Source organism: Alligator mississippiensis, chromosome 11, assembly GCF_030867095.1.
Source record: "Alligator mississippiensis isolate rAllMis1 chromosome 11, rAllMis1, whole genome shotgun sequence".
NCBI classification, from domain to species: domain Eukaryota; kingdom Metazoa; phylum Chordata; order Crocodylia; family Alligatoridae; genus Alligator; species Alligator mississippiensis.
Window position 1 is genome coordinate 56,245,605 of NC_081834.1, and position 26,687 is coordinate 56,272,291.

Here is a 26,687-nt window from a genome sequence, read left to right on the forward strand (position 1 = left end):
TACTTGAGCACACCCAATCCCCAGCTAAGCTCATCTTAAAGAAGGTATCACAGAAGAAGCCTTTCTCCCTTCAGTTCTCATAGCTTTGGACGAGAGAAGGAAACACGGGACTGTTTTGGAGGGTGGGGGTGGGGTCTGTTTTGTTTGGCTCTTATTTCACGTAGTGAACCCCGGCTCGTGTTTTCCTTGAAGTTGCGTATTTTTCCCTTTTCCCCCTGTAATAAGCCCTGTTTTCTTGTGGTGTTGTTTGGAAGTGGGTAAATCTGTTTGTGGTAAAAGCCGGTGCAAAAGGTATCTTCAAGTGCTCCTGTGATGAGGCTGGAGCCAGATTGAGAAAGTTGATGTAGAATCCCAATCTTAGGCCCAGACCCTGTTAGTGCAGTGCAGTGCAGTGCAGTGCTGTGCAGTGCCTGGCAAAAGGTTTACACGTGCCAACTTGAATAAGGCAGGCGAGGGTCACACTGTCGTTGTGAGGGGGCCGGAGCAGCTGGGCGCAGTGGCTTGTGTCTGTAATCCAAGTGTCTGGGAAGCTGAGGCTGGTGGATTGCTTGAGCCCAGGAGTTCAAGGCTGCAGCGGGCTGTGTCGAGCAGGTGTCCGCACTGGGGTCTGCACCGACATGGGGCCTCTGAGGGAGCTTGGAGGCTCCAGGTTGCCTAAGGAGGGGTGAACCGGCCCAGGCTGGAAACAGAGCAGGTCAAAGCTCCCTTGCTGACCGGTAGTGGGACAGCACCTGTGAAGGGCTCCTGTGGCCCACCCTGGGCAAGACAGGGGGACCCAGCCTTTTGCCAGGTCCTTCCTCCTGAAAAGCTACCCCGTAGTCCCTGTGGGCCAGGGCTCCGGAGAGATGGAGCCCTAGAGCTGGCGTAGCGGCGGGTCAGCGTGCACAGCTTGAGAGAGGGTCCTGCAGGAAGTGGGAGGGGAGCACCCCCTGGGGAAGCCCAGGGCTCCAGTGCATGGCTACAAGACATGATGGTGCTACTACCTCAGTGGCTACGGGGCAGGAGCAGGTCCAGCACAACCCATGCACCCTGGAGCAGAGAGCGCTGCATGGAAAGGGGAGGGTGCACACCTGGGCATCGCACTCCTTCCTCTGGTGCTTGTTGTGCTCTCCCGTGGGTCTCACAGGTCCCAAAGGAAAGGGCCAGCCCTGGAAGGCATCCTTCAAACATTCATTCTTGCCTTCGCGATGTTGGCTACAAAGCACCATCTCTCAGGAGCCTCATGAATTCTAGCTTCTTGGACAGGATGTGACGTTGCCAATCAACTAACAAATGCCAACTTCATATTCCTCTTTAGCTTGCAATGTCTCACCCTGGAAAGACTCGCTGGCCACAAACCAGGCCCCTTGGAGCAGGGGAACACGCGGAAGTGATTTTTGCTACTTGGCTGACCCAGCACAGGGAGCCTGAAATGCCCCTCTCCACTCTCCCACAGAAAACCCCTAGGAAATGCCCCTCTCCACTCTCCCACAGATAGAAAGTCTCCGAGCCTGCTCCATGACACTAGACAGCCTTTCCATCTACGCAGACTTCAAGGCCTGGTGTTTTGCGTTATGGGCGTTTGGGTCAAAAAGAGGCCTCCTTCCAAGCACAGCAAAGAAACCACCACGCGTGGTGCGGATCTCCCAGGGACAGAAACCACTCAGCGGGACACAGCTGACCCCAGGGTGATTTCACCACCCCGCCGTCTGATGTGGCATGACACAGGCTACCCTTGCCCCCTGGGGCCACAGGCTCAAAGCTCCTCTCTCTCCGCTTCACAACCTGCTGCCAGTAGCCCTCCCACTTGGTGCATGTAGGGATTTGGCCCCTCCCCTCTGCCAAGTGCCCCTTCCCCTGCATTTCCCAGCCTTTCCCGCCGTTGCCTCTGGGAAGTGGGGAGGCTGCGTAAAGGGCAGGAGAGGGGAGTGGAGAATCTTTCTCTCAGGTACACTCCTGCTTGAGTACATGCTGCCATTTTGAATGATCCTTTCCAGTGGTTCAAGTAGGAGCTGGCAGGGGACAACTACGACTGTGAAGCCAGTGGGTGTTTCCTCTGTGTCTGAACTGGCTTGCCGGAGGGGAGTTTGTCAGCTCTTTGAAGGATACCACCGATATTTCAGCTAGACGCTTAAGTAGGCGCTGTGTTAACATCGTGCTGAGGTTCGGTCGTTCTTTCTGGATTTCTATGCCAGTCACAGGAACCGTAGGAAAAGTCTGGAGAATGCAGGGGGATGGGCGCTTGGAATAGGGCAGGGGCCAAAATCGCTTGGTGCACCGAGAGGAAGGCCTTCTTTCAGGCAGGCATGAAGAGGAAAGCGCAGCTGCCACACCACGTGGCCCCATGGTGCAATGGTAGCATGTCTGACTCCAGATCAGATGGTTGTGTGTTCAAATCACACTGGGGTCAAGGACCTCCTTTTACGTCCTAGGAGACAGTCACCACTTGTGGTGGCTTCCTTGCTGTCTTGCTGATGACTTGAGGCAGCAAGCAGATGCCAAAGGAGGCCTTTTTCCCCAAACAGCTCCAGGATAGCTGTTCTAAAGGGAGGCAGGTCCCAGCCCTTCCTGGTTGCCTGTCCCGGCCAGGAGCCAGAGTGCCTTCCGAGATTCCCCTGATCTAGGACAACTCCCAACCGTGGGCTGGAAGAGCACTCCAGGTGTATCGCAGGGGGGCAGAAGGCTGGGTGGGGGATGTGGCGGGACAGGACGGGGTGCTGCTGTGCTGAGCCACCCGCCTCACTTTGCCCGACCAAAACCACGCCTCGGGTGTCTCTCCTGGAGTGTCTGCGTCGAGCTGATCCCCCTTGCTAGAGCACACCTGCAAGCCTGGGGTTATTGCTGCCGCCACCCAGGCTCCGGTCTCTGTTAGGGCTCTGTGCAGCCCGGGGTACGCAGACCCTGCAGACCTTGGGGCTGGCGGCGCTTTGCCCACTAGTAGTATTTCTGGGTGCTCCTTAGGGAGATTCTCAGGGAGGACAGAATCCCTCACTAATCAGCCAAGCTCTGCCTAGAGCGAGAAGGCCCGTCTCTCCCCTCACGCATTCCCAGCTAGGCGTGCTGTAAGGAACAGCTTGATTGACCAGAGGGAGAGAGAGAGAGGATGCAGGAGGGCGGAGGGGCGGGGAACAACGGGATTTCAGAGAAAGCACCTTGAGCAACGCAGAATATTTGGACGCTTTCATCAAACCTTGCGTTCGGTAACCCTTTTCGTACGCATCTAAACTACTTAGCTCTAACGTTCCAGCTAGTCGCCAGGCATACTCGCTGCTTCATGCAGCCGGCAGCCTGAGGCCCCTGCTTGACTTTGTTCCAACTTGCCTGCCGGAGGAAGTCAGCCCCAGGACCAGGTGGCCTGACCCTTAAATAACGTTTTTGACCTCATCACTTGGTTCCCACCAGAAACAGGCATCATTTCAACCCTGCTGATGCAGACCAATCCTTTCAAGAGTGGTCAGCAACCCCTGGTGGCGGGACCAGAGTGCCCCGGTTGGTTCCACAGGTTCCTTGGAGGGAAACGTAGGACAACGGGTCTGAATCCAGTGAGGGGGCGTGGGAGGTGGCCCGATCTGGTCCTAGGGGAAGCCAAAAAGACAGCGCCAACAAGAGACAAAGCAAGAGAAGTCCAGCAATACTTGAGCACACCCAATCCCCAGCTAAGCTCATCTTAAAGAAGGTATCACAGAAGAAGCCTTTCTCCCTTCAGTTCTCATAGCTTTGGACGAGAGAAGGAAACACGGGACTGTTTTGGAGGGTGGGGGTGGGGTCTGTTTTGTTTGGCTCTTATTTCACGTAGTGAACCCCGGCTCGTGTTTTCCTTGAAGTTGCGTATTTTTCCCTTTTCCCCCTGTAATAAGCCCTGTTTTCTTGTGGTGTTGTTTGGAAGTGGGTAAATCTGTTTGTGGTAAAAGCCGGTGGAAAAGGTATCTTCAAGTGCTCCTGTGATGAGGCTGGAGCCAGATTGAGAAAGTTGATGTAGAATCCCAATCTTAGGCCCAGACCCTGTTAGTGCAGTGCAGTGCAGTGCAGTGCAGTGCTGTGCAGTGCCTGGCAAAAGGTTTACACGTGCCAACTTGAATAAGGCAGGCGAGGGTCACACTGTCGTTGCGAGGGGGCCGGAGCAGCTGGGCGCAGTGGCTTGTGTCTGTAATCCAAGTGTCTGGGAAGCTGAGGCTGGTGGATTGCTTGAGCCCAGGAGTTCAAGGCTGCAGCGGGCTGTGTCGAGCAGGTGTCCGCACTGGGGTCTGCACCGACATGGGGCCTCTGAGGGAGCTTGGAGGCTCCAGGTTGCCTAAGGAGGGGTGAACCGGCCCAGGCTGGAAACAGAGCAGGTCAAAGCTCCCTTGCTGACCGGTAGTGGGACAGCACCTGTGAAGGGCTCCTGTGGCCCACCCTGGGCAAGACAGGGGGACCCAGCCTTTTGCCAGGTCCTTCCTCCTGAAAAGCTACCCCGTAGTCCCTGTGGGCCAGGGCTCCGGAGAGATGGAGCCCTAGAGCTGGCGTAGCGGCGGGTCAGCGTGCACAGCTTGAGAGAGGGTCCTGCAGGAAGTGGGAGGGGAGCACCCCCTGGGGAAGCCCAGGGCTCCAGTGCATGGCTACAAGACATGATGGTGCTACTACCTCAGTGGCTACGGGGCAGGAGCAGGTCCAGCACAACCCATGCACCCTGGAGCAGAGAGCGCTGCATGGAAAGGGGAGGGTGCACACCTGGGCATCGCACTCCTTCCTCTGGTGCTTGTTGTGCTCTCCCGTGGGTCTCACAGGTCCCAAAGGAAAGGGCCAGCCCTGGAAGGCATCCTTCAAACATTCATTCTTGCCTTCGCGATGTTGGCTACAAAGCACCATCTCTCAGGAGCCTCATGAATTCTAGCTTCTTGGACAGGATGTGACGTTGCCAATCAACTAACAAATGCCAACTTCATATTCCTCTTTAGCTTGCAATGTCTCACCCTGGAAAGACTCGCTGGCCACAAACCAGGCCCCTTGGAGCAGGGGAACACGCGGAAGTGATTTTTGCTACTTGGCTGACCCAGCACAGGGAGCCTGAAATGCCCCTCTCCACTCTCCCACAGAAAACCCCTAGGAAATGCCCCTCTCCACTCTCCCACAGATAGAAAGTCTCCGAGCCTGCTCCATGACACTAGACAGCCTTTCCATCTACGCAGACTTCAAGGCCTGGTGTTTTGCGTTATGGGCGTTTGGGTCAAAAAGAGGCCTCCTTCCAAGCACAGCAAAGAAACCACCACGCGTGGTGCGGATCTCCCAGGGACAGAAACCACTCAGCGGGACACAGCTGACCCCAGGGTGATTTCACCACCCCGCCGTCTGATGTGGCATGACACAGGCTACCCTTGCCCCCTGGGGCCACAGGCTCAAAGCTCCTCTCTCTCCGCTTCACAACCTGCTGCCAGTAGCCCTCCCACTTGGTGCATGTAGGGATTTGGCCCCTCCCCTCTGCCAAGTGCCCCTTCCCCTGCATTTCCCAGCCTTTCCCGCCGTTGCCTCTGGGAAGTGGGGAGGCTGCGTAAAGGGCAGGAGAGGGGAGTGGAGAATCTTTCTCTCAGGTACACTCCTGCTTGAGTACATGCTGCCATTTTGAATGATCCTTTCCAGTGGTTCAAGTAGGAGCTGGCAGGGGACAACTACGACTGTGAAGCCAGTGGGTGTTTCCTCTGTGTCTGAACTGGCTTGCCGGAGGGGAGTTTGTCAGCTCTTTGAAGGATACCACCGATATTTCAGCTAGACGCTTAAGTAGGCGCTGTGTTAACATCGTGCTGAGGTTCGGTCGTTCTTTCTGGATTTCTATGCCAGTCACAGGAACCGTAGGAAAAGTCTGGAGAATGCAGGGGGATGGGCGCTTGGAATAGGGCAGGGGCCAAAATCGCTTGGTGCACCGAGAGGAAGGCCTTCTTTCAGGCAGGCATGAAGAGGAAAGCGCAGCTGCCACACCACGTGGCCCCATGGTGCAATGGTAGCATGTCTGACTCCAGATCAAATGGTTGTGTGTTCAAATCACACTGGGGTCAAGGACCTCCTTTTACGTCCTAGGAGACAGTCACCACTTGTGGTGGCTTCCTTGCTGTCTTGCTGATGACTTGAGGCAGCAAGCAGATGCCAAAGGAGGCCTTTTTCCCCAAACAGCTCCAGGATAGCTGTTCTAAAGGGAGGCAGGTCCCAGCCCTTCCTGGTTGCCTGTCCCGGCCAGGAGCCAGAGTGCCTTCCGAGATTCCCCTGATCTAGGACAACTCCCAACCGTGGGCTGGAAGAGCACTCCAGGTGTATCGCAGGGGGGCAGAAGGCTGGGTGGGGGATGTGGCGGGACAGGACGGGGTGCTGCTGTGCTGAGCCACCCGCCTCACTTTGCCCGACCAAAACCACGCCTCGGGTGTCTCTCCTGGAGTGTCTGCGTCGAGCTGATCCCCCTTGCTAGAGCACACCTGCAAGCCTGGGGTTATTGCTGCCGCCACCCAGGCTCCGGTCTCTGTTAGGGCTCTGTGCAGCCCGGGGTACGCAGACCCTGCAGACCTTGGGGCTGGCGGCGCTTTGCCCACTAGTAGTATTTCTGGGTGCTCCTTAGGGAGATTCTCAGGGAGGACAGAATCCCTCACTAATCAGCCAAGCTCTGCCTAGAGCGAGAAGGCCCGTCTCTCCCCTCACGCATTCCCAGCTAGGCGTGCTGTAAGGAACAGCTTGATTGACCAGAGGGAGAGAGAGAGAGGATGCAGGAGGGCGGAGGGGCGGGGAACAACGGGATTTCAGAGAAAGCACCTTGAGCAACGCAGAATATTTGGACGCTTTCATCAAACCTTGCGTTCGGTAACCCTTTTCGTACGCATCTAAACTACTTAGCTCTAACGTTCCAGCTAGTCGCCAGGCATACTCGCTGCTTCATGCAGCCGGCAGCCTGAGGCCCCTGCTTGACTTTGTTCCAACTTGCCTGCCGGAGGAAGTCAGCCCCAGGACCAGGTGGCCTGACCCTTAAATAACGTTTTTGACCTCATCACTTGGTTCCCACCAGAAACAGGCATCATTTCAACCCTGCTGATGCAGACCAATCCTTTCAAGAGTGGTCAGCAACCCCTGGTGGCGGGACCAGAGTGCCCCGGTTGGTTCCACAGGTTCCTTGGAGGGAAACGTAGGACAACGGGTCTGAATCCAGTGAGGGGGCGTGGGAGGTGGCCCGATCTGGTCCTAGGGGAAGCCAAAAAGACAGCGCCAACAAGAGACAAAGCAAGAGAAGTCCAGCAATACTTGAGCACACCCAATCCCCAGCTAAGCTCATCTTAAAGAAGGTATCACAGAAGAAGCCTTTCTCCCTTCAGTTCTCATAGCTTTGGACGAGAGAAGGAAACACGGGACTGTTTTGGAGGGTGGGGGTGGGGTCTGTTTTGTTTGGCTCTTATTTCACGTAGTGAACCCCGGCTCGTGTTTTCCTTGAAGTTGCGTATTTTTCCCTTTTCCCCCTGTAATAAGCCCTGTTTTCTTGTGGTGTTGTTTGGAAGTGGGTAAATCTGTTTGTGGTAAAAGCCGGTGGAAAAGGTATCTTCAAGTGCTCCTGTGATGAGGCTGGAGCCAGATTGAGAAAGTTGATGTAGAATCCCAATCTTAGGCCCAGACCCTGTTAGTGCAGTGCAGTGCAGTGCAGTGCAGTGCTGTGCAGTGCCTGGCAAAAGGTTTACACGTGCCAACTTGAATAAGGCAGGCGAGGGTCACACTGTCGTTGCGAGGGGGCCGGAGCAGCTGGGCGCAGTGGCTTGTGTCTGTAATCCAAGTGTCTGGGAAGCTGAGGCTGGTGGATTGCTTGAGCCCAGGAGTTCAAGGCTGCAGCGGGCTGTGTCGAGCAGGTGTCCGCACTGGGGTCTGCACCGACATGGGGCCTCTGAGGGAGCTTGGAGGCTCCAGGTTGCCTAAGGAGGGGTGAACCGGCCCAGGCTGGAAACAGAGCAGGTCAAAGCTCCCTTGCTGACCGGTAGTGGGACAGCACCTGTGAAGGGCTCCTGTGGCCCACCCTGGGCAAGACAGGGGGACCCAGCCTTTTGCCAGGTCCTTCCTCCTGAAAAGCTACCCCGTAGTCCCTGTGGGCCAGGGCTCCGGAGAGATGGAGCCCTAGAGCTGGCGTAGCGGCGGGTCAGCGTGCACAGCTTGAGAGAGGGTCCTGCAGGAAGTGGGAGGGGAGCACCCCCTGGGGAAGCCCAGGGCTCCAGTGCATGGCTACAAGACATGATGGTGCTACTACCTCAGTGGCTACGGGGCAGGAGCAGGTCCAGCACAACCCATGCACCCTGGAGCAGAGAGCGCTGCATGGAAAGGGGAGGGTGCACACCTGGGCATCGCACTCCTTCCTCTGGTGCTTGTTGTGCTCTCCCGTGGGTCTCACAGGTCCCAAAGGAAAGGGCCAGCCCTGGAAGGCATCCTTCAAACATTCATTCTTGCCTTCGCGATGTTGGCTACAAAGCACCATCTCTCAGGAGCCTCATGAATTCTAGCTTCTTGGACAGGATGTGACGTTGCCAATCAACTAACAAATGCCAACTTCATATTCCTCTTTAGCTTGCAATGTCTCACCCTGGAAAGACTCGCTGGCCACAAACCAGGCCCCTTGGAGCAGGGGAACACGCGGAAGTGATTTTTGCTACTTGGCTGACCCAGCACAGGGAGCCTGAAATGCCCCTCTCCACTCTCCCACAGAAAACCCCTAGGAAATGCCCCTCTCCACTCTCCCACAGATAGAAAGTCTCCGAGCCTGCTCCATGACACTAGACAGCCTTTCCATCTACGCAGACTTCAAGGCCTGGTGTTTTGCGTTATGGGCGTTTGGGTCAAAAAGAGGCCTCCTTCCAAGCACAGCAAAGAAACCACCACGCGTGGTGCGGATCTCCCAGGGACAGAAACCACTCAGCGGGACACAGCTGACCCCAGGGTGATTTCACCACCCCGCCGTCTGATGTGGCATGACACAGGCTACCCTTGCCCCCTGGGGCCACAGGCTCAAAGCTCCTCTCTCTCCGCTTCACAACCTGCTGCCAGTAGCCCTCCCACTTGGTGCATGTAGGGATTTGGCCCCTCCCCTCTGCCAAGTGCCCCTTCCCCTGCATTTCCCAGCCTTTCCCGCCGTTGCCTCTGGGAAGTGGGGAGGCTGCGTAAAGGGCAGGAGAGGGGAGTGGAGAATCTTTCTCTCAGGTACACTCCTGCTTGAGTACATGCTGCCATTTTGAATGATCCTTTCCAGTGGTTCAAGTAGGAGCTGGCAGGGGACAACTACGACTGTGAAGCCAGTGGGTGTTTCCTCTGTGTCTGAACTGGCTTGCCGGAGGGGAGTTTGTCAGCTCTTTGAAGGATACCACCGATATTTCAGCTAGACGCTTAAGTAGGCGCTGTGTTAACATCGTGCTGAGGTTCGGTCGTTCTTTCTGGATTTCTATGCCAGTCACAGGAACCGTAGGAAAAGTCTGGAGAATGCAGGGGGATGGGCGCTTGGAATAGGGCAGGGGCCAAAATCGCTTGGTGCACCGAGAGGAAGGCCTTCTTTCAGGCAGGCATGAAGAGGAAAGCGCAGCTGCCACACCACGTGGCCCCATGGTGCAATGGTAGCATGTCTGACTCCAGATCAGATGGTTGTGTGTTCAAATCACACTGGGGTCAAGGACCTCCTTTTACGTCCTAGGAGACAGTCACCACTTGTGGTGGCTTCCTTGCTGTCTTGCTGATGACTTGAGGCAGCAAGCAGATGCCAAAGGAGGCCTTTTTCCCCAAACAGCTCCAGGATAGCTGTTCTAAAGGGAGGCAGGTCCCAGCCCTTCCTGGTTGCCTGTCCCGGCCAGGAGCCAGAGTGCCTTCCGAGATTCCCCTGATCTAGGACAACTCCCAACCGTGGGCTGGAAGAGCACTCCAGGTGTATCGCAGGGGGGCAGAAGGCTGGGTGGGGGATGTGGCGGGACAGGACGGGGTGCTGCTGTGCTGAGCCACCCGCCTCACTTTGCCCGACCAAAACCACGCCTCGGGTGTCTCTCCTGGAGTGTCTGCGTCGAGCTGATCCCCCTTGCTAGAGCACACCTGCAAGCCTGGGGTTATTGCTGCCGCCACCCAGGCTCCGGTCTCTGTTAGGGCTCTGTGCAGCCCGGGGTACGCAGACCCTGCAGACCTTGGGGCTGGCGGCGCTTTGCCCACTAGTAGTATTTCTGGGTGCTCCTTAGGGAGATTCTCAGGGAGGACAGAATCCCTCACTAATCAGCCAAGCTCTGCCTAGAGCGAGAAGGCCCGTCTCTCCCCTCACGCATTCCCAGCTAGGCGTGCTGTAAGGGACAGCTTGATTGACCAGAGGGAGAGAGAGAGAGGATGCAGGAGGGCGGAGGGGCGGGGAACAACGGGATTTCAGAGAAAGCACCTTGAGCAACGCAGAATATTTGGACGCTTTCATCAAACCTTGCGTTCGGTAACCCTTTTCGTACGCATCTAAACTACTTAGCTCTAACGTTCCAGCTAGTCGCCAGGCATACTCGCTGCTTCATGCAGCCGGCAGCCTGAGGCCCCTGCTTGACTTTGTTCCAACTTGCCTGCCGGAGGAAGTCAGCCCCAGGACCAGGTGGCCTGACCCTTAAATAACGTTTTTGACCTCATCACTTGGTTCCCACCAGAAACAGGCATCATTTCAACCCTGCTGATGCAGACCAATCCTTTCAAGAGTGGTCAGCAACCCCTGGTGGCGGGACCAGAGTGCCCCGGTTGGTTCCACAGGTTCCTTGGAGGGAAACGTAGGACAACGGGTCTGAATCCAGTGAGGGGGCGTGGGAGGTGGCCCGATCTGGTCCTAGGGGAAGCCAAAAAGACAGCGCCAACAAGAGACAAAGCAAGAGAAGTCCAGCAATACTTGAGCACACCCAATCCCCAGCTAAGCTCATCTTAAAGAAGGTATCACAGAAGAAGCCTTTCTCCCTTCAGTTCTCATAGCTTTGGACGAGAGAAGGAAACACGGGACTGTTTTGGAGGGTGGGGGTGGGGTCTGTTTTGTTTGGCTCTTATTTCACGTAGTGAACCCCGGCTCGTGTTTTCCTTGAAGTTGCGTATTTTTCCCTTTTCCCCCTGTAATAAGCCCTGTTTTCTTGTGGTGTTGTTTGGAAGTGGGTAAATCTGTTTGTGGTAAAAGCCGGTGGAAAAGGTATCTTCAAGTGCTCCTGTGATGAGGCTGGAGCCAGATTGAGAAAGTTGATGTAGAATCCCAATCTTAGGCCCAGACCCTGTTAGTGCAGTGCAGTGCAGTGCAGTGCAGTGCTGTGCAGTGCCTGGCAAAAGGTTTACACGTGCCAACTTGAATAAGGCAGGCGAGGGTCACACTGTCGTTGCGAGGGGGCCGGAGCAGCTGGGCGCAGTGGCTTGTGTCTGTAATCCAAGTGTCTGGGAAGCTGAGGCTGGTGGATTGCTTGAGCCCAGGAGTTCAAGGCTGCAGCGGGCTGTGTCAAGCAGGTGTCCGCACTGGGGTCTGCACCGACATGGGGCCTCTGAGGGAGCTTGGAGGCTCCAGGTTGCCTAAGGAGGGGTGAACCGGCCCAGGCTGGAAACAGAGCAGGTCAAAGCTCCCTTGCTGACCGGTAGTGGGACAGCACCTGTGAAGGGCTCCTGTGGCCCACCCTGGGCAAGACAGGGGGACCCAGCCTTTTGCCAGGTCCTTCCTCCTGAAAAGCTACCCCGTAGTCCCTGTGGGCCAGGGCTCCGGAGAGATGGAGCCCTAGAGCTGGCGTAGCGGCGGGTCAGCGTGCACAGCTTGAGAGAGGGTCCTGCAGGAAGTGGGAGGGGAGCACCCCCTGGGGAAGCCCAGGGCTCCAGTGCATGGCTACAAGACATGATGGTGCTACTACCTCAGTGGCTACGGGGCAGGAGCAGGTCCAGCACAACCCATGCACCCTGGAGCAGAGAGCGCTGCATGGAAAGGGGAGGGTGCACACCTGGGCATCGCACTCCTTCCTCTGGTGCTTGTTGTGCTCTCCCGTGGGTCTCACAGGTCCCAAAGGAAAGGGCCAGCCCTGGAAGGCATCCTTCAAACATTCATTCTTGCCTTCGCGATGTTGGCTACAAAGCACCATCTCTCAGGAGCCTCATGAATTCTAGCTTCTTGGACAGGATGTGACGTTGCCAATCAACTAACAAATGCCAACTTCATATTCCTCTTTAGCTTGCAATGTCTCACCCTGGAAAGACTCGCTGGCCACAAACCAGGCCCCTTGGAGCAGGGGAACACGCGGAAGTGATTTTTGCTACTTGGCTGACCCAGCACAGGGAGCCTGAAATGCCCCTCTCCACTCTCCCACAGAAAACCCCTAGGAAATGCCCCTCTCCACTCTCCCACAGATAGAAAGTCTCCGAGCCTGCTCCATGACACTAGACAGCCTTTCCATCTACGCAGACTTCAAGGCCTGGTGTTTTGCGTTATGGGCGTTTGGGTCAAAAAGAGGCCTCCTTCCAAGCACAGCAAAGAAACCACCACGCGTGGTGCGGATCTCCCAGGGACAGAAACCACTCAGCGGGACACAGCTGACCCCAGGGTGATTTCACCACCCCGCCGTCTGATGTGGCATGACACAGGCTACCCTTGCCCCCTGGGGCCACAGGCTCAAAGCTCCTCTCTCTCCGCTTCACAACCTGCTGCCAGTAGCCCTCCCACTTGGTGCATGTAGGGATTTGGCCCCTCCCCTCTGCCAAGTGCCCCTTCCCCTGCATTTCCCAGCCTTTCCCGCCGTTGCCTCTGGGAAGTGGGGAGGCTGCGTAAAGGGCAGGAGAGGGGAGTGGAGAATCTTTCTCTCAGGTACACTCCTGCTTGAGTACATGCTGCCATTTTGAATGATCCTTTCCAGTGGTTCAAGTAGGAGCTGGCAGGGGACAACTACGACTGTGAAGCCAGTGGGTGTTTCCTCTGTGTCTGAACTGGCTTGCCGGAGGGGAGTTTGTCAGCTCTTTGAAGGATACCACCGATATTTCAGCTAGACGCTTAAGTAGGCGCTGTGTTAACATCGTGCTGAGGTTCGGTCGTTCTTTCTGGATTTCTATGCCAGTCACAGGAACCGTAGGAAAAGTCTGGAGAATGCAGGGGGATGGGCGCTTGGAATAGGGCAGGGGCCAAAATCGCTTGGTGCACCGAGAGGAAGGCCTTCTTTCAGGCAGGCATGAAGAGGAAAGCGCAGCTGCCACACCACGTGGCCCCATGGTGCAATGGTAGCATGTCTGACTCCAGATCAGATGGTTGTGTGTTCAAATCACACTGGGGTCAAGGACCTCCTTTTACGTCCTAGGAGACAGTCACCACTTGTGGTGGCTTCCTTGCTGTCTTGCTGATGACTTGAGGCAGCAAGCAGATGCCAAAGGAGGCCTTTTTCCCCAAACAGCTCCAGGATAGCTGTTCTAAAGGGAGGCAGGTCCCAGCCCTTCCTGGTTGCCTGTCCCGGCCAGGAGCCAGAGTGCCTTCCGAGATTCCCCTGATCTAGGACAACTCCCAACCGTGGGCTGGAAGAGCACTCCAGGTGTATCGCAGGGGGGCAGAAGGCTGGGTGGGGGATGTGGCGGGACAGGACGGGGTGCTGCTGTGCTGAGCCACCCGCCTCACTTTGCCCGACCAAAACCACGCCTCGGGTGTCTCTCCTGGAGTGTCTGCGTCGAGCTGATCCCCCTTGCTAGAGCACACCTGCAAGCCTGGGGTTATTGCTGCCGCCACCCAGGCTCCGGTCTCTGTTAGGGCTCTGTGCAGCCCGGGGTACGCAGACCCTGCAGACCTTGGGGCTGGCGGCGCTTTGCCCACTAGTAGTATTTCTGGGTGCTCCTTAGGGAGATTCTCAGGGAGGACAGAATCCCTCACTAATCAGCCAAGCTCTGCCTAGAGCGAGAAGGCCCGTCTCTCCCCTCACGCATTCCCAGCTAGGCGTGCTGTAAGGAACAGCTTGATTGACCAGAGGGAGAGAGAGAGAGGATGCAGGAGGGCGGAGGGGCGGGGAACAACGGGATTTCAGAGAAAGCACCTTGAGCAACGCAGAATATTTGGACGCTTTCATCAAACCTTGCGTTCGGTAACCCTTTTCGTACGCATCTAAACTACTTAGCTCTAACGTTCCAGCTAGTCGCCAGGCATACTCGCTGCTTCATGCAGCCGGCAGCCTGAGGCCCCTGCTTGACTTTGTTCCAACTTGCCTGCCGGAGGAAGTCAGCCCCAGGACCAGGTGGCCTGACCCTTAAATAACGTTTTTGACCTCATCACTTGGTTCCCACCAGAAACAGGCATCATTTCAACCCTGCTGATGCAGACCAATCCTTTCAAGAGTGGTCAGCAACCCCTGGTGGCGGGACCAGAGTGCCCCGGTTGGTTCCACAGGTTCCTTGGAGGGAAACGTAGGACAACGGGTCTGAATCCAGTGAGGGGGCGTGGGAGGTGGCCCGATCTGGTCCTAGGGGAAGCCAAAAAGACAGCGCCAACAAGAGACAAAGCAAGAGAAGTCCAGCAATACTTGAGCACACCCAATCCCCAGCTAAGCTCATCTTAAAGAAGGTATCACAGAAGAAGCCTTTCTCCCTTCAGTTCTCATAGCTTTGGACGAGAGAAGGAAACACGGGACTGTTTTGGAGGGTGGGGGTGGGGTCTGTTTTGTTTGGCTCTTATTTCACGTAGTGAACCCCGGCTCGTGTTTTCCTTGAAGTTGCGTATTTTTCCCTTTTCCCCCTGTAATAAGCCCTGTTTTCTTGTGGTGTTGTTTGGAAGTGGGTAAATCTGTTTGTGGTAAAAGCCGGTGGAAAAGGTATCTTCAAGTGCTCCTGTGATGAGGCTGGAGCCAGATTGAGAAAGTTGATGTAGAATCCCAATCTTAGGCCCAGACCCTGTTAGTGCAGTGCAGTGCAGTGCAGTGCAGTGCTGTGCAGTGCCTGGCAAAAGGTTTACACGTGCCAACTTGAATAAGGCAGGCGAGGGTCACACTGTCGTTGCGAGGGGGCCGGAGCAGCTGGGCGCAGTGGCTTGTGTCTGTAATCCAAGTGTCTGGGAAGCTGAGGCTGGTGGATTGCTTGAGCCCAGGAGTTCAAGGCTGCAGCGGGCTGTGTCGAGCAGGTGTCCGCACTGGGGTCTGCACCGACATGGGGCCTCTGAGGGAGCTTGGAGGCTCCAGGTTGCCTAAGGAGGGGTGAACCGGCCCAGGCTGGAAACAGAGCAGGTCAAAGCTCCCTTGCTGACCGGTAGTGGGACAGCACCTGTGAAGGGCTCCTGTGGCCCACCCTGGGCAAGACAGGGGGACCCAGCCTTTTGCCAGGTCCTTCCTCCTGAAAAGCTACCCCGTAGTCCCTGTGGGCCAGGGCTCCGGAGAGATGGAGCCCTAGAGCTGGCGTAGCGGCGGGTCAGCGTGCACAGCTTGAGAGAGGGTCCTGCAGGAAGTGGGAGGGGAGCACCCCCTGGGGAAGCCCAGGGCTCCAGTGCATGGCTACAAGACATGATGGTGCTACTACCTCAGTGGCTACGGGGCAGGAGCAGGTCCAGCACAACCCATGCACCCTGGAGCAGAGAGCGCTGCATGGAAAGGGGAGGGTGCACACCTGGGCATCGCACTCCTTCCTCTGGTGCTTGTTGTGCTCTCCCGTGGGTCTCACAGGTCCCAAAGGAAAGGGCCAGCCCTGGAAGGCATCCTTCAAACATTCATTCTTGCCTTCGCGATGTTGGCTACAAAGCACCATCTCTCAGGAGCCTCATGAATTCTAGCTTCTTGGACAGGATGTGACGTTGCCAATCAACTAACAAATGCCAACTTCATATTCCTCTTTAGCTTGCAATGTCTCACCCTGGAAAGACTCGCTGGCCACAAACCAGGCCCCTTGGAGCAGGGGAACACGCGGAAGTGATTTTTGCTACTTGGCTGACCCAGCACAGGGAGCCTGAAATGCCCCTCTCCACTCTCCCACAGAAAACCCCTAGGAAATGCCCCTCTCCACTCTCCCACAGATAGAAAGTCTCCGAGCCTGCTCCATGACACTAGACAGCCTTTCCATCTACGCAGACTTCAAGGCCTGGTGTTTTGCGTTATGGGCGTTTGGGTCAAAAAGAGGCCTCCTTCCAAGCACAGCAAAGAAACCACCACGCGTGGTGCGGATCTCCCAGGGACAGAAACCACTCAGCGGGACACAGCTGACCCCAGGGTGATTTCACCACCCCGCCGTCTGATGTGGCATGACACAGGCTACCCTTGCCCCCTGGGGCCACAGGCTCAAAGCTCCTCTCTCTCCGCTTCACAACCTGCTGCCAGTAGCCCTCCCACTTGGTGCATGTAGGGATTTGGCCCCTCCCCTCTGCCAAGTGCCCCTTCCCCTGCATTTCCCAGCCTTTCCCGCCGTTGCCTCTGGGAAGTGGGGAGGCTGCGTAAAGGGCAGGAGAGGGGAGTGGAGAATCTTTCTCTCAGGTACACTCCTGCTTGAGTACATGCTGCCATTTTGAATGATCCTTTCCAGTGGTTCAAGTAGGAGCTGGCAGGGGACAACTACGACTGTGAAGCCAGTGGGTGTTTCCTCTGTGTCTGAACTGGCTTGCCGGAGGGGAGTTTGTCAGCTCTTTGAAGGATACCACCGATATTTCAGCTAGACGCTTAAGTAGGCGCTGTGTTAACATCGTGCTGAGGTTCGGTCGTTCTTTCTGGATTTCTATGCCAGTCACAGGAACCGTAGGAAAAGTCTGGAGAATGCAGGGGGATGGGCGCTTGGAATAGGGCAGGGGCCAAAATCGCTTGGTGCACCGAGAGGAAGGCCTTCTTTCAGGCAGGCATGAAGAGGAAAGCGCAGCTGCCACACCACGTGGCCCCATGGTGCAATGGTAGCATGTCTGACTCCAGATCAGATGGTTGTGTGTTCAAATCACACTGGGGTCAAGGACCTCCTTTTACGTCCTAGGAGACAGTCACCACTTGTGGTGGCTTCCTTGCTGTCTTGCTGATGACTTGAGGCAGCAAGCAGATGCCAAAGGAGGCCTTTTTCCCCAAACAGCTCCAGGATAGCTGTTCTAAAGGGAGGCAGGTCCCAGCCCTTCCTGGTTGCCTGTCCCGGCCAGGAGCCAGAGTGCCTTCCGAGATTCCCCTGATCTAGGACAACTCCCAACCGTGGGCTGGAAGAGCACTCCAGGTGTATCGCAGGGGGGCAGAAGGCTGGGTGGGGGATGTGGCGGGACAGGACGGGGTGCTGCTGTGCTGAGCCACCCGCCTCACTTTGCCCGACCAAAACCACGCCTCGGGTGTCTCTCCTGGAGTGTCTGCGTCGAGCTGATCCCCCTTGCTAGAGCACACCTGCAAGCCTGGGGTTATTGCTGCCGCCACCCAGGCTCCGGTCTCTGTTAGGGCTCTGTGCAGCCCGGGGTACGCAGACCCTGCAGACCTTGGGGCTGGCGGCGCTTTGCCCACTAGTAGTATTTCTGGGTGCTCCTTAGGGAGATTCTCAGGGAGGACAGAATCCCTCACTAATCAGCCAAGCTCTGCCTAGAGCGAGAAGGCCCGTCTCTCCCCTCACGCATTCCCAGCTAGGCGTGCTGTAAGGGACAGCTTGATTGACCAGAGGGAGAGAGAGAGAGGATGCAGGAGGGCGGAGGGGCGGGGAACAACGGGATTTCAGAGAAAGCACCTTGAGCAACGCAGAATATTTGGACGCTTTCATCAAACCTTGCGTTCGGTAACCCTTTTCGTACGCATCTAAACTACTTAGCTCTAACGTTCCAGCTAGTCGCCAGGCATACTCGCTGCTTCATGCAGCCGGCAGCCTGAGGCCCCTGCTTGACTTTGTTCCAACTTGCCTGCCGGAGGAAGTCAGCCCCAGGACCAGGTGGCCTGACCCTTAAATAACGTTTTTGACCTCATCACTTGGTTCCCACCAGAAACAGGCATCATTTCAACCCTGCTGATGCAGACCAATCCTTTCAAGAGTGGTCAGCAACCCCTGGTGGCGGGACCAGAGTGCCCCGGTTGGTTCCACAGGTTCCTTGGAGGGAAACGTAGGACAACGGGTCTGAATCCAGTGAGGGGGCGTGGGAGGTGGCCCGATCTGGTCCTAGGGGAAGCCAAAAAGACAGCGCCAACAAGAGACAAAGCAAGAGAAGTCCAGCAATACTTGAGCACACCCAATCCCCAGCTAAGCTCATCTTAAAGAAGGTATCACAGAAGAAGCCTTTCTCCCTTCAGTTCTCATAGCTTTGGACGAGAGAAGGAAACACGGGACTGTTTTGGAGGGTGGGGGTGGGGTCTGTTTTGTTTGGCTCTTATTTCACGTAGTGAACCCCGGCTCGTGTTTTCCTTGAAGTTGCGTATTTTTCCCTTTTCCCCCTGTAATAAGCCCTGTTTTCTTGTGGTGTTGTTTGGAAGTGGGTAAATCTGTTTGTGGTAAAAGCCGGTGGAAAAGGTATCTTCAAGTGCTCCTGTGATGAGGCTGGAGCCAGATTGAGAAAGTTGATGTAGAATCCCAATCTTAGGCCCAGACCCTGTTAGTGCAGTGCAGTGCAGTGCAGTGCAGTGCTGTGCAGTGCCTGGCAAAAGGTTTACACGTGCCAACTTGAATAAGGCAGGCGAGGGTCACACTGTCGTTGCGAGGGGGCCGGAGCAGCTGGGCGCAGTGGCTTGTGTCTGTAATCCAAGTGTCTGGGAAGCTGAGGCTGGTGGATTGCTTGAGCCCAGGAGTTCAAGGCTGCAGCGGGCTGTGTCGAGCAGGTGTCCGCACTGGGGTCTGCACCGACATGGGGCCTCTGAGGGAGCTTGGAGGCTCCAGGTTGCCTAAGGAGGGGTGAACCGGCCCAGGCTGGAAACAGAGCAGGTCAAAGCTCCCTTGCTGACCGGTAGTGGGACAGCACCTGTGAAGGGCTCCTGTGGCCCACCCTGGGCAAGACAGGGGGACCCAGCCTTTTGCCAGGTCCTTCCTCCTGAAAAGCTACCCCGTAGTCCCTGTGGGCCAGGGCTCCGGAGAGATGGAGCCCTAGAGCTGGCGTAGCGGCGGGTCAGCGTGCACAGCTTGAGAGAGGGTCCTGCAGGAAGTGGGAGGGGAGCACCCCCTGGGGAAGCCCAGGGCTCCAGTGCATGGCTACAAGACATGATGGTGCTACTACCTCAGTGGCTACGGGGCAGGAGCAGGTCCAGCACAACCCATGCACCCTGGAGCAGAGAGCGCTGCATGGAAAGGGGAGGGTGCACACCTGGGCATCGCACTCCTTCCTCTGGTGCTTGTTGTGCTCTCCCGTGGGTCTCACAGGTCCCAAAGGAAAGGGCCAGCCCTGGAAGGCATCCTTCAAACATTCATTCTTGCCTTCGCGATGTTGGCTACAAAGCACCATCTCTCAGGAGCCTCATGAATTCTAGCTTCTTGGACAGGATGTGACGTTGCCAATCAACTAACAAATGCCAACTTCATATTCCTCTTTAGCTTGCAATGTCTCACCCTGGAAAGACTCGCTGGCCACAAACCAGGCCCCTTGGAGCAGGGGAACACGCGGAAGTGATTTTTGCTACTTGGCTGACCCAGCACAGGGAGCCTGAAATGCCCCTCTCCACTCTCCCACAGAAAACCCCTAGGAAATGCCCCTCTCCACTCTCCCACAGATAGAAAGTCTCCGAGCCTGCTCCATGACACTAGACAGCCTTTCCATCTACGCAGACTTCAAGGCCTGGTGTTTTGCGTTATGGGCGTTTGGGTCAAAAAGAGGCCTCCTTCCAAGCACAGCAAAGAAACCACCACGCGTGGTGCGGATCTCCCAGGGACAGAAACCACTCAGCGGGACACAGCTGACCCCAGGGTGATTTCACCACCCCGCCGTCTGATGTGGCATGACACAGGCTACCCTTGCCCCCTGGGGCCACAGGCTCAAAGCTCCTCTCTCTCCGCTTCACAACCTGCTGCCAGTAGCCCTCCCACTTGGTGCATGTAGGGATTTGGCCCCTCCCCTCTGCCAAGTGCCCCTTCCCCTGCATTTCCCAGCCTTTCCCGCCGTTGCCTCTGGGAAGTGGGGAGGCTGCGTAAAGGGCAGGAGAGGGGAGTGGAGAATCTTTCTCTCAGGTACACTCCTGCTTGAGTACATGCTGCCATTTTGAATGATCCTTTCCAGTGGTTCAAGTAGGAGCTGGCAGGGGACAACTACGACTGTGAAGCCAGTGGGTGTTTCCTCTGTGTCTGAACTGGCTTGCCGGAGGGGAGTTTGTCAGCTCTTTGAAGGATACCACCGATATTTCAGCTAGACGCTTAAGTAGGCGCTGTGTTAACATCGTGCTGAGGTTCGGTCGTTCTTTCTGGATTTCTATGCCAGTCACAGGAACCGTAGGAAAAGTCTGGAGAATGCAGGGGGATGGGCGCTTGGAATAGGGCAGGGGCCAAAATCGCTTGGTGCACCGAGAGGAAGGCCTTCTTTCAGGCAGGCATGAAGAGGAAAGCGCAGCTGCCACACCACGTGGCCCCATGGTGCAATGGTAGCATGTCTGACTCCAGATCAGATGGTTGTGTGTTCAAATCACACTGGGGTCAAGGACCTCCTTTTACGTCCTAGGAGACAGTCACCACTTGTGGTGGCTTCCTTGCTGTCTTGCTGATGACTTGAGGCAGCAAGCAGATGCCAAAGGAGGCCTTTTTCCCCAAACAGCTCCAGGATAGCTGTTCTAAAGGGAGGCAGGTCCCAGCCCTTCCTGGTTGCCTGTCCCGGCCAGGAGCCAGAGTGCCTTCCGAGATTCCCCTGATCTAGGACAACTCCCAACCGTGGGCTGGAAGAGCACTCCAGGTGTATCGCAGGGGGGCAGAAGGCTGGGTGGGGGATGTGGCGGGACAGGACGGGGTGCTGCTGTGCTGAGCCACCCGCCTCACTTTGCCCGACCAAAACCACGCCTCGGGTGTCTCTCCTGGAGTGTCTGCGTCGAGCTGATCCCCCTTGCTAGAGCACACCTGCAAGCCTGGGGTTATTGCTGCCGCCACCCAGGCTCCGGTCTCTGTTAGGGCTCTGTGCAGCCCGGGGTACGCAGACCCTGCAGACCTTGGGGCTGGCGGCGCTTTGCCCACTAGTAGTATTTCTGGGTGCTCCTTAGGGAGATTCTCAGGGAGGACAGAATCCCTCACTAATCAGCCAAGCTCTGCCTAGAGCGAGAAGGCCCGTCTCTCCCCTCACGCATTCCCAGCTAGGCGTGCTGTAAGGAACAGCTTGATTGACCAGAGGGAGAGAGAGAGAGGATGCAGGAGGGCGGAGGGGCGGGGAACAACGGGATTTCAGAGAAAGCACCTTGAGCAACGCAGAATATTTGGACGCTTTCATCAAACCTTGCGTTCGGTAACCCTTTTCGTACGCATCTAAACTACTTAGCTCTAACGTTCCAGCTAGTCGCCAGGCATACTCGCTGCTTCATGCAGCCGGCAGCCTGAGGCCCCTGCTTGACTTTGTTCCAACTTGCCTGCCGGAGGAAGTCAGCCCCAGGACCAGCTGGCCTGACCCTTAAATAACGTTTTTGACCTCATCACTTGGTTCCCACCAGAAACAGGCATCATTTCAACCCTGCTGATGCAGACCAATCCTTTCAAGAGTGGTCAGCAACCCCTGGTGGCGGGACCAGAGTGCCCCGGTTGGTTCCACAGGTTCCTTGGAGGGAAACGTAGGACAACGGGTCTGAATCCAGTGAGGGGGCGTGGGAGGTGGCCCGATCTGGTCCTAGGGGAAGCCAAAAAGACAGCGCCAACAAGAGACAAAGCAAGAGAAGTCCAGCAATACTTGAGCACACCCAATCCCCAGCTAAGCTCATCTTAAAGAAGGTATCACAGAAGAAGCCTTTCTCCCTTCAGTTCTCATAGCTTTGGACGAGAGAAGGAAACACGGGACTGTTTTGGAGGGTGGGGGTGGGGTCTGTTTTGTTTGGCTCTTATTTCACGTAGTGAACCCCGGCTCGTGTTTTCCTTGAAGTTGCGTATTTTTCCCTTTTCCCCCTGTAATAAGCCCTGTTTTCTTGTGGTGTTGTTTGGAAGTGGGTAAATCTGTTTGTGGTAAAAGCCGGTGGAAAAGGTATCTTCAAGTGCTCCTGTGATGAGGCTGGAGCCAGATTGAGAAAGTTGATGTAGAATCCCAATCTTAGGCCCAGACCCTGTTAGTGCAGTGCAGTGCAGTGCAGTGCTGTGCAGTGCCTGGCAAAAGGTTTACACGTGCCAACTTGAATAAGGCAGGCGAGGGTCACACTGTCGTTGCGAGGGGGCCGGAGCAGCTGGGCGCAGTGGCTTGTGTCTGTAATCCAAGTGTCTGGGAAGCTGAGGCTGGTGGATTGCTTGAGCCCAGGAGTTCAAGGCTGCAGCGGGCTGTGTCGAGCAGGTGTCCGCACTGGGGTCTGCACCGACATGGGGCCTCTGAGGGAGCTTGGAGGCTCCAGGTTGCCTAAGGAGGGGTGAACCGGCCCAGGCTGGAAACAGAGCAGGTCAAAGCTCCCTTGCTGACCGGTAGTGGGACAGCACCTGTGAAGGGCTCCTGTGGCCCACCCTGGGCAAGACAGGGGGACCCAGCCTTTTGCCAGGTCCTTCCTCCTGAAAAGCTACCCCGTAGTCCCTGTGGGCCAGGGCTCCGGAGAGATGGAGCCCTAGAGCTGGCGTAGCGGCGGGTCAGCGTGCACAGCTTGAGAGAGGGTCCTGCAGGAAGTGGGAGGGGAGCACCCCCTGGGGAAGCCCAGGGCTCCAGTGCATGGCTACAAGACATGATGGTGCTACTACCTCAGTGGCTACGGGGCAGGAGCAGGTCCAGCACAACCCATGCACCCTGGAGCAGAGAGCGCTGCATGGAAAGGGGAGGGTGCACACCTGGGCATCGCACTCCTTCCTCTGGTGCTTGTTGTGCTCTCCCGTGGGTCTCACAGGTCCCAAAGGAAAGGGCCAGCCCTGGAAGGCATCCTTCAAACATTCATTCTTGCCTTCGCGATGTTGGCTACAAAGCACCATCTCTCAGGAGCCTCATGAATTCTAGCTTCTTGGACAGGATGTGACGTTGCCAATCAACTAACAAATGCCAACTTCATATTCCTCTTTAGCTTGCAGTGTCTCACCCTGGAAAGACTCGCTGGCCACAAACCAGGCCCCTTGGAGCAGGGGAACACGCGGAAGTGATTTTTGCTACTTGGCTGACCCAGCACAGGGAGCCTGAAATGCCCCTCTCCACTCTCCCACAGAAAACCCCTAGGAAATGCCCCTCTCCACTCTCCCACAGATAGAAAGTCTCCGAGCCTGCTCCATGACACTAGACAGCCTTTCCATCTACGCAGACTTCAAGGCCTGGTGTTTTGCGTTATGGGCGTTTGGGTCAAAAAGAGGCCTCCTTCCAAGCACAGCAAAGAAACCACCACGCGTGGTGCGGATCTCCCAGGGACAGAAACCACTCAGCGGGACACAGCTGACCCCAGGGTGATTTCACCACCCCGCCGTCTGATGTGGCATGACACAGGCTACCCTTGCCCCCTGGGGCCACAGGCTCAAAGCTCCTCTCTCTCCGCTTCACAACCTGCTGCCAGTAGCCCTCCCACTTGGTGCATGTAGGGATTTGGCCCCTCCCCTCTGCCAAGTGCCCCTTCCCCTGCATTTCCCAGCCTTTCCCGCCGTTGCCTCTGGGAAGTGGGGAGGCTGCGTAAAGGGCAGGAGAGGGGAGTGGAGAATCTTTCTCTCAGGTACACTCCTGCTTGAGTACATGCTGCCATTTTGAATGATCCTTTCCAGTGGTTCAAGTAGGAGCTGGCAGGGGACAACTACGACTGTGAAGCCAGTGGGTGTTTCCTCTGTGTCTGAACTGGCTTGCCGGAGGGGAGTTTGTCAGCTCTTTGAAGGATACCACCGATATTTCAGCTAGACGCTTAAGTAGGCGCTGTGTTAACATCGTGCTGAGGTTCGGTCGTTCTTTCTGGATTTCTATGCCAGTCACAGGAACCGTAGGAAAAGTCTGGAGAATGCAGGGGGATGGGCGCTTGGAATAGGGCAGGGGCCAAAATCGCTTGGTGCACCGAGAGGAAGGCCTTCTTTCAGGCAGGCATGAAGAGGAAAGCGCAGCTGCCACACCACGTGGCCCCATGGTGCAATGGTAGCATGTCTGACTCCAGATCAGATGGTTGTGTGTTCAAATCACACTGGGGTCAAGGACCTCCTTTTACGTCCTAGGAGACAGTCACCACTTGTGGTGGCTTCCTTGCTGTCTTGCTGATGACTTGAGGCAGCAAGCAGATGCCAAAGGAGGCCTTTTTCCCCAAACAGCTCCAGGATAGCTGTTCTAAAGGGAGGCAGGTCCCAGCCCTTCCTGGTTGCCTGTCCCGGCCAGGAGCCAGAGTGCCTTCCGAGATTCCCCTGATCTAGGACAACTCCCAACCGTGGGCTGGAAGAGCACTCCAGGTGTATCGCAGGGGGGCAGAAGGCTGGGTGGGGGATGTGGCGGGACAGGACGGGGTGCTGCTGTGCTGAGCCACCCGCCTCACTTTGCCCGACCAAAACCACGCCTCGGGTGTCTCTCCTGGAGTGTCTGCGTCGAGCTGATCCCCCTTGCTAGAGCACACCTGCAAGCCTGGGGTTATTGCTGCCGCCACCCAGGCTCCGGTCTCTGTTAGGGCTCTGTGCAGCCCGGGGTACGCAGACCCTGCAGACCTTGGGGCTGGCGGCGCTTTGCCCACTAGTAGTATTTCTGGGTGCTCCTTAGGGAGATTCTCAGGGAGGACAGAATCCCTCACTAATCAGCCAAGCTCTGCCTAGAGCGAGAAGGCCCGTCTCTCCCCTCACGCATTCCCAGCTAGGCGTGCTGTAAGGAACAGCTTGATTGACCAGAGGGAGAGAGAGAGAGGATGCAGGAGGGCGGAGGGGCGGGGAACAACGGGATTTCAGAGAAAGCACCTTGAGCAACGCAGAATATTTGGACGCTTTCATCAAACCTTGCGTTCGGTAACCCTTTTCGTACGCATCTAAACTACTTAGCTCTAACGTTCCAGCTAGTCGCCAGGCATACTCGCTGCTTCATGCAGCCGGCAGCCTGAGGCCCCTGCTTGACTTTGTTCCAACTTGCCTGCCGGAGGAAGTCAGCCCCAGGACCAGGTGGCCTGACCCTTAAATAACGTTTTTGACCTCATCACTTGGTTCCCACCAGAAACAGGCATCATTTCAACCCTGCTGATGCAGACCAATCCTTTCAAGAGTGGTCAGCAACCCCTGGTGGCGGGACCAGAGTGCCCCGGTTGGTTCCACAGGTTCCTTGGAGGGAAACGTAGGACAACGGGTCTGAATCCAGTGAGGGGGCGTGGGAGGTGGCCCGATCTGGTCCTAGGGGAAGCCAAAAAGACAGCGCCAACAAGAGACAAAGCAAGAGAAGTCCAGCAATACTTGAGCACACCCAATCCCCAGCTAAGCTCATCTTAAAGAAGGTATCACAGAAGAAGCCTTTCTCCCTTCAGTTCTCATAGCTTTGGACGAGAGAAGGAAACACGGGACTGTTTTGGAGGGTGGGGGTGGGGTCTGTTTTGTTTGGCTCTTATTTCACGTAGTGAACCCCGGCTCGTGTTTTCCTTGAAGTTGCGTATTTTTCCCTTTTCCCCCTGTAATAAGCCCTGTTTTCTTGTGGTGTTGTTTGGAAGTGGGTAAATCTGTTTGTGGTAAAAGCCGGTGGAAAAGGTATCTTCAAGTGCTCCTGTGATGAGGCTGGAGCCAGATTGAGAAAGTTGATGTAGAATCCCAATCTTAGGCCCAGACCCTGTTAGTGCAGTGCAGTGCAGTGCAGTGCTGTGCAGTGCCTGGCAAAAGGTTTACACGTGCCAACTTGAATAAGGCAGGCGAGGGTCACACTGTCGTTGCGAGGGGGCCAGAGCAGCTGGGCGCAGTGGCTTGTGTCTGTAATCCAAGTGTCTGGGAAGCTGAGGCTGGTGGATTGCTTGAGCCCAGGAGTTCAAGGCTGCAGCGGGCTGTGTCGAGCAGGTGTCCGCACTGGGGTCTGCACCGACATGGGGCCTCTGAGGGAGCTTGGAGGCTCCAGGTTGCCTAAGGAGGGGTGAACCGGCCCAGGCTGGAAACAGAGCAGGTCAAAGCTCCCTTGCTGACCGGTAGTAGGACAGCACCTGTGAAGGGCTCCTGTGGCCCACCCTGGGCAAGACAGGGGGACCCAGCCTTTTGCCAGGTCCTTCCTCCTGAAAAGCTACCCCGTAGTCCCTGTGGGCCAGGGCTCCGGAGAGATGGAGCCCTAGAGCTGGGGTAGCGGCTGGTCAGCGTGCACAGCTTGAGAGAGGGTCCTGCAGGAAGTGGGAGGGGAGCACCCCCTGGGGAAGCCCAGGGCTCCAGTGCATGGCTACAAGACATGATGGTGCTACTACCTCAGTGGCTACGGGGCAGGAGCAGGTCCAGCACAACCCATGCACCCTGGAGCAGAGAGCGCTGCATGGAAAGGGGAGGGTGCACACCTGGGCATCGCACTCCTTCCTCTGGTGCTTGTTGTGCTCTCCCGTGGGTCTCACAGGTCCCAAAGGAAAGGGCCAGCCCTGGAAGGCATCCTTCAAACATTCATTCTTGCCTTCGCGATGTTGGCTACAAAGCACCATCTCTCAGGAGCCTCATGAATTCTAGCTTCTTGGACAGGATGTGACGTTGCCAATCAACTAACAAATGCCAACTTCATATTCCTCTTTAGCTTGCAATGTCTCACCCTGGAAAGACTCGCTGGCCACAAACCAGGCCCCTTGGAGCAGGGGAACACGCGGAAGTGATTTTTGCTACTT

General features: G+C 56.4%; 7 non-coding genes across 7 annotated transcripts; all 7 read left to right on the plus strand.

Moving 5' to 3' along the window:
- Window positions 1–2,317: 2,317 nt before the first annotated feature.
- On the plus strand, window positions 2,318–2,389 carry TRNAW-CCA (transfer RNA tryptophan (anticodon CCA)). The gene has a single exon. It is a non-coding gene; the product is annotated as a tRNA-Trp (tRNA).
- A 3,544-nt stretch (window positions 2,390–5,933) lies between these two features.
- TRNAW-CCA (transfer RNA tryptophan (anticodon CCA)) lies at window positions 5,934–6,005 on the plus strand. The gene has a single exon. It is a non-coding gene; the product is annotated as a tRNA-Trp (tRNA).
- Window positions 6,006–9,549: 3,544 nt separating this feature from the next.
- TRNAW-CCA (transfer RNA tryptophan (anticodon CCA)) lies at window positions 9,550–9,621 on the plus strand. Its single transcript has one exon. It is a non-coding gene; the product is annotated as a tRNA-Trp (tRNA).
- A 3,544-nt stretch (window positions 9,622–13,165) lies between these two features.
- TRNAW-CCA (transfer RNA tryptophan (anticodon CCA)) lies at window positions 13,166–13,237 on the plus strand. The gene has a single exon. It is a non-coding gene; the product is annotated as a tRNA-Trp (tRNA).
- Window positions 13,238–16,781: 3,544 nt separating this feature from the next.
- TRNAW-CCA (transfer RNA tryptophan (anticodon CCA)) lies at window positions 16,782–16,853 on the plus strand. The gene has a single exon. It is a non-coding gene; the product is annotated as a tRNA-Trp (tRNA).
- A 3,544-nt stretch (window positions 16,854–20,397) lies between these two features.
- TRNAW-CCA (transfer RNA tryptophan (anticodon CCA)) lies at window positions 20,398–20,469 on the plus strand. The gene has a single exon. It is a non-coding gene; the product is annotated as a tRNA-Trp (tRNA).
- Window positions 20,470–24,008: 3,539 nt separating this feature from the next.
- Window positions 24,009–24,080, plus strand: TRNAW-CCA (transfer RNA tryptophan (anticodon CCA)). The gene has a single exon. It is a non-coding gene; the product is annotated as a tRNA-Trp (tRNA).
- Window positions 24,081–26,687: the final 2,607 nt, after the last annotated feature.